This window comes from Trichechus manatus, unplaced genomic scaffold, assembly GCF_000243295.1.
Source record: "Trichechus manatus latirostris isolate Lorelei unplaced genomic scaffold, TriManLat1.0 scaffold00016, whole genome shotgun sequence".
Taxonomy (NCBI): domain Eukaryota; kingdom Metazoa; phylum Chordata; class Mammalia; order Sirenia; family Trichechidae; genus Trichechus; species Trichechus manatus.
This window is the reverse complement of record NW_004443952.1, coordinates 9,111,386-9,118,707: the sequence shown is the minus strand read 5'-3', so window position 1 is coordinate 9,118,707 and position 7,322 is coordinate 9,111,386.

The window sequence follows — 7,322 nt, the reverse complement described above, 5'->3', positions numbered from 1 at the left end:
CACAACAGAGAGTCCCTGATGGAGCAGGAGAAAAGTGGGGTGCAGAACTCAAATTCTAGTAAAAAGACCAGACTTAATGGTTTGATTTAGACTGGAGGGACCCTGGAAGATGTGGCCCCTGGGCTCTCTGTTAGCCCAAAACTAAAACCATTCCTGAGGCCAACTCTTCAGACAAAGATTAGACTGGACTATCGGACATAAAATGATACTTGTGCAGAGTGTGCTTCTTAGCTCAAGTAGATACATGAGACTAAATGGGCAGCTCCTGTCCAGAGGCGAGATGAGAAGGCAGAGAGGGTCCGGAGCTGGCTGAATAGACACGGGAAATCGGGTAGAAAGGAAGAGTGTGCTGTCACAGTATAGGGCAAGCAAGTAAGGTCACAAAACAATGTATGTATAAATTTTTGTATGAGAGACTAACTTGAACTGTAAACTTTCACTAAAAACACAATAATAAAAACTAAAAAATTAAAAAAATTTACTCAGTGTTTTTTACTCCTTATCTTTCACTCTCCAAGACGATTATGTTATTAAGTGATTTAGCTAATTCTGACATCTCTGAGAATTACAACGTTAGGAGCATTTAATCTGTGTTTTACAAATTAAGGAAACTGAGGGTCAGAAATGGGAAGGGATGAGGCCAGAACCAAAATTAAATTGCTGCTAACTGAAAGGTTGGCAGTTCGAATCCACCAGCCACTCCTTGGAAACCCTGTGGGGCAGTTCTACTCTGTCCTGCAGGGTCACTATGAGTTGGAATTGGCTCAATGGCAGTGGGTTTTGTTTTTCTTTTTTTTTTTGAGCCAACAAAAGGAGCCCTAGTTGCACAACAGTTAAGCACTCGGCTGCCAACCAAGGTTGGTGGTTCAAACCCAGCCGGCAACTACATGGGAGAAAGACCTAGCGATATGCTCCTGTAAAGATTATAGCCTACTCTGTTACATGGGGTCGCTGTGAGTCAAAGTTGACTCAGTGGCACCTAACAAGAACAACAACAGCCAACAATAGTCCCTGAATGGTACAAATGGTTAAGCCCTCAACTATTGGCCAAAAGATTAGCAGTTCAAACCCACTCAGAGGAATCTCAAAAGACAGGCCTGGCTATCTGCTTCTGAGTAATCACAGGCTTGAAAATTCTATGGATCAGGGCTTGGAACTGGTTTGTTCTGGTTCAAGCCCCTGCTGAGAATTTGCCTTTCCTCCCCAGATATACTGAATCAGGATCTACATTTTAAGAAGATCCCCAGGTGAGTCTTATGTCTAATAGATTTTGAGAATCACTGCTCTAATTGGTCCCTAACCAGCAGCATTTGCATTGTCTGGGAACTTGTTAGAAATGCAGATTCTCAGCAGGGGTTCCAGTTTGAAGCCCTCCTAAAGAGCAGTTCTATTCTGCACACATGGGGTCACCATGAGTTAGAATAAACTCAATGGCAACTAACAACAGCCAACAAAAATCTCCTCATACATTGGCCTTGGTTGGAATTTGAAGACCTCATACCTTACACCCAGTCTTCAAAAAGCCTAGCTGGACTGACTTTGGAGGTGGCAGCCTCTAAACTCCCTTGGCAACTCAAGGTCATTTCTAGGCACATGAGGGTCCTGATCAGATACTGCGAGCAGACTCTTTCTACCGAAGTTTTCTAAAGATTTCTTTCCTGTCTCTGCATTCTCCGAATGGTTTCAAAGCTTTAGGGAAAATGAAAATATTGTGAGGCAGGAATTCTGGGTCCTGTTCACTAAAATGTGAAGTTGCTACCTAAAAGGCCTTTGGATATTGGAAAAAACTATTTCCATAGGACCCTAGTTTTCACATCAGTGACTGAGGGAGTTGGATGAGGTCATTTGCAGCCCCTTCATGCTCATTATCACTAAGAAATACTGAGAAATCTGTACTCATCTGTCAGAAATGAAGCACATAACTGATGGGGCAGTGAAATTAATAAAGGGTGGCCACAGCCTACATTCCTGAAGCCTTCTCCCTTGCCACATACCCTAGCTAACCTGATGAATTCACCTGTGCTCCTTTCCTTTTTTTTGTTTGATCTTTTCTCTTAATTCCACTGAAGTTGTAGATCCTCTCACCAGTTTTGAATGGCCATTTTGTGTGTTAGTCAGTAGCTGATTGAGTCTTGTTCTGAAATGGAGTGGCATGGAAGGAAATCATGTCATTGGGCTTTTTAATTATTGAGTAAAGTTAATTAGACATACTTTTTAATATGGTTCATTGCTAGTAATCCTATATATCAGCAAATCCCCTTAAATAGTGCTTTGTCTGTGACCACCCTCTTTTTTTTTTTTCTTTTTTTTTTTTGGTGGTAAAATATAAGGAACCTAAAATTTGCCATTTTAACCATTTTTAAGGGTATAGTTTAGTGCCGTTAATTATATTCACAATGTTTTGTGGGGCCATCCTGTTAACTTCACTGCTCCAACAAATATATACTTTGTCTTAGTTTTCTAGTGCTGCTATAACAGAAAGACCACAAGTGGATGGCTTTAACAAACAGAAATTTATTCTCTCACAGTCTAGGAGTCTACAAGTCCAAATTCAGGGCACTAGCTCCAGGGGAAGGGTTTCTCTCTCTGTCAGTTCTGGAGAAGGGTCGTTATCATCAATCTTCCCTGGTCTAGGAGCTTCTCAGTGCAGGAACCCCAGGTTCAAAGGTCGTGATCTGCTCCCAGCACTTCTTTCTCAGTGGTATAAGGTCCCTCTCTGCTCAATTCTCTCTTATATCTCGGAAGAGATTGACTCAAGATACAACCTAATACTGTAGATTGAATCCTGTTTTATTAACATAACTGCCTCTAATCCTGCCTCATTAACATCATAGAGGTTAGGATTTACAACACATCAGATCACAAATTGGTGGACAACCACACAATACTGGGAATCACAGCCAAATTGACATACATTTTGGGAGGACACAATTCAATCCATGACATTCCACACTTTGTCCCTCCCAAATTCATGTCCTAACACACACTACAGGGGAAGTCAGCACAACTGGACTAAACCAAAGCTAAGAAGTTTCCTGAATACAACCAAACACTTTGACGGACAGAGTACCACGGGCAGGGTGCTGGGGACCATGGTTTCAGGGGACATCTAAGTCCACTGGCATAACAAAGTTTATTAAGAAAATGTTTTGCATCTATCTTAGTCATCTAATGCTGCTCTAAAAGAAATACTACAAGTGGATGGATATAGTAAAGAGAAGTTTATTCTCTCACAGCCCATTAAGCTACAAGTCCAAATTCAGGGCATCAGCTCCAGGAGGAAGCTTTCTCTCTCTGTCAGCACTGGAGGAAAGTCCTTGTGATGCATCAGTCTTCCTTTGGTCTGGGAGCATCTCAGCGCAGGAACCTCAGGTCCAAAGGACACGCTCTGCTCCCGGCACTGCTTTCTTGGTGGTATGAGGTTCCCATATGTCTCTGCTTGTCTCTCTCTTTTATATCTCAAAACAGATTGCATAAAGACACTAACCTTGTCAACCTCATCAGCATAACCTCATCACAGTGATAGAATTTACAACACATAAGGAGATCACATATAATCTCATCATAGTGATAGAGTTTACAACACATAAGGAAATCACATCAGATAACACAATCATACAATACTGGGAATCATGACCCAGCCACGCTGAGAGATATTTTTGGGGGACACAAGGCAATCCATGACAGCATCCCACTTTGGTGAGTGGCATCTGGGGTCTTAAAAGCTAGCAAGCAGCCATCTAAGATACATCGATTGGTCATAACCCACCTGGAGCAAAGGAGAATGAATAACACCAAAGACACAAGGAAAATATTAGCCCAAGAGACAGAAAGGGCCACATAAACCAGAGCCTTCATTATCCTGAGACCAGAAGAACTAGATGGTGCCCAGCTGCCACCAATGACCTCCCTGACAGGGAATACAACAGAGAGTCCCCGACGGAGCAGGAAAAAAGTGGGGTGCAGAACTCAAATTCTAGTAAAAAGGCCATACTTAATGGTCTGAGACTGGAGGGACCCCGGAAGACATGGCCCCCGGACTCTTTGTTAGCCCAGAACTGAAACCATTCCCAAAGCCAGCTCAACAAAGATTAGTCTAAACTGTGGGACATAAAATGATACTCATGAAGAGAGTGCTTCTTAGTTTAAGTAGATACATGAAACTAAATGGGCAGCTCCTGTCAAGAAAGGAGATGAGAAGGCAAAAAGGGATGGGAGCTGGTTAAATGGACACAGGAAATCCAGGGTGGGAACGAGTGTGCTGTCACATAGTTAGGGTCACATAGCAATGTGTGCATAAAGTTTTGTATGAGAAACTGACTTGAACTGTAAACTTTCACTTAAAGCACAATTAAAAAAAATTCATGTCCTTGCCACATGTAAAACACTTTCACCCTATCATATCATCCCAAAAATCTTAACTCCAAGTCCAAATTCCATCCTGGGGCAAAATTCCTCTTCATACCAAGTATTTCCTTCTAAAGCACAATGGTGGAAAAGGCACAAGGTAGACATTTGCATTATAAAGGGAGAAACTGGAGGGAAAGAAGGGATGACAGGCACCAAGCAAGTCATCAGAACACATTACACTAGCTCTCAAGCCTTGAAAATAATCCTCTATTCTCTGAGACCATTTAGGCAATGGCCCTGCCCTCCAGACTCTCGGTTTACCCTACGTACAATAGAAGAAAACACTGCCTGGTCCTGTGCCATCCTCACAATCATTATGTTTGAGTCCACTGTTGCAGCCACTGTGTTAATCCATCTCCTTGAAGGTCCTTCTCTTTTTTGCTGACCCTACACTTCAAGCATGATGTCCTTCTCCAGGGACTGGTCCCTCCTGATAACACATCCAAAGTATGTGAGGCAAAGTCTTGCCATCTTCGCTTCCAAGGAGCACTCTGGCTGTGATTCTTCTAAGACAGCCTTGTCCTTTTTTCTGGCAGTCCATGGTATATTCAATATTGTTTGCCAACACCATAATTCAAATGCATCAATTCTTCTTAGTCTTCCTTATTCATTGTCCAGATTTTGCATGCATAGGAGGCGACTTAAAATATCATGGCTTGCGTCAGGTGCATCTTAGTCCTCAAAGTGACATCTTTGCTTTTTCACACTGTAAAGAGGTCTTTTGCAGCAGATTTGTCCACTGCAATACATCATTTAATTTCCTGACTTCTTCCTCCATGGGCGTTGACTGTGGATCCAAGTAAAATGAAATCCTTGACAACTTCAGTATATTCTCCATTTATCACAATATTGCTTATTGGTCCAGTTGTGAGAATTTTTGTTTTATGTTGAGGTGTAATCCATACTGAAGGCTATAGTTCTTGCCCTTCATTAGTAAGTGCTTCAAGTCTTCTTTGCTTTCAGCAAGCAAGGTTGTGTCATCTCCATATTGTAGGTTTTTAATGAGTCTTCCTCCAATCCTGATGCCCCGTTCTTATTCATATCGTCCAGTGTCATGGATTGAATCGTGTCCCCCTAAAATATCTGTCAACTTGGCTGGGTCATGATTCCCAGCATTGTATGATTGTGTACCATTTTGTAATCTGATTTGATTTCCTTATGTGTTGTAAACTCTATCACTATGATGTAATAAAATGGATTAGCGGCAGTTATACTGAAGAGGTATACAAGATTGGATAGTGTCTTAAGCCAATCTCTTTTGAGATATAAAAGAGAGAAGTGAGCAGAGACACATGGGAACCTCATACCACCAAGAAAGCAGTGCCGGGAGCAGAGCGGGTCCTTTGGACCTGAGGTTCCTGTGCAGAGAAGCTCCCAGACCAAGGGAAGATTGATGACACGGACCTTCCTCCAGAGCCAATGAAGAAAGCGTTCCCCTGGAGCTGATGCCCTCAATTTGGACTTGTAGCCTACTGGACTGTGAGAGAATAAACTTCTCTTTGTTAAAGCTATCCACTTGTGGTATTTCTGTTACAGCGCACTAGATGACTAAGACATCCAGCTTCTTGGCTATTTGCTCAGCATACAGGTTGAAAAGGTATAGTGAAAGGATGCAACCCTGACGCACACCTTTCTTGATTTTAACACATGCAGTATCCCCTTGCAGTGTTCAAACGACTCCCTCTTGGTCTAAGTATAGGTTCCTCATGAGCACAATTAAGAGTTCTGGAATTCCCATTCTCTGCAATATTATCCATAATTTCTTATGATCCACATAGTCCAATGCCTTTGCATAGTCAATAAAACACTGGTAAACATCTTTCTGGTATTCTCTGCTTTCAGTCAAGATCCATCTAACATCAGCAGTGATATCACTCATTCCACATCCTCTTTTGAATCTGGCTTCAATTTCTGGCAGTTCCCTGTCAATGTACTGCTTCAACAGCTTTTGAATTGACAGAATATCAATTGAGATGTTTCAACAAGCAGATGCAGTGCTGGAAGTGCTCACTCGTCTACACCAAGAAATTTGGAAGACAGCTACCTGGCCAACTGACCAGTAGAGATCTATATTTATGCCTATTCCCAAGAAAGGTGATCCAACCGAATACAGAAATTATTGAACAACATCATTACTATCACACAGAAGTAAAATTTTGCAGAAGATCATTCAAAAGCGGCTGCAGCAGTATATTGACAGGGAACTGCCAGAAATTCAGGCCAGATTCAGAAGAGGACGTGGAACCAGGGATATCATTGCTGATGTCAGATGGATCCTGGCTGAAAGCAGGGAATACCAGAAAGATGTTTACCAGTGTTTTATTGACTATGCAAAGGTATTCGACTGGGTGGATCATAACAAATTATGGATAACATTGCGAAGAATAGGAATTCCAGAACACTTAATGGTGCTCATAAGGAACCTATACATAGATCAAGAGGAAGTTGTTTGGACAGAACGAGGGGATACTGCGTGGTTTAAAGTCAGGAAAGGTGTGCATCAGGGTTGTATCTTTCACCATACCTATTCAATCTGTATGCTGAGCAAATACTCTGAGAAACTGGACTATATGAAGAAGAACAGCATCGGGATTAGAGGAAGAATCATTAAAATCCTGTGTTATACAGATGACACAACTTTGCTTGCTGAAAGTGAAGAGGACTTGAAGCACTTACCGATGAAGATCAAAGACCACAGCCTTCAGCATGGACTACACCTCAATGTAAAGAAAAGACAAATCCTCACAACTGGACCAATAAGCAACATCATGATAAATGGAGAAAAGATTGAAGTTGTCAAGGATTTCATTTTACTTGGATCCACAATTAACACCCACGGAAGCAGCAGTCAAGAAATCAAACGATGCACTGCAGTGTGCAAATCTGCTGCAAAAGACCTCTTTAAAGTGTTG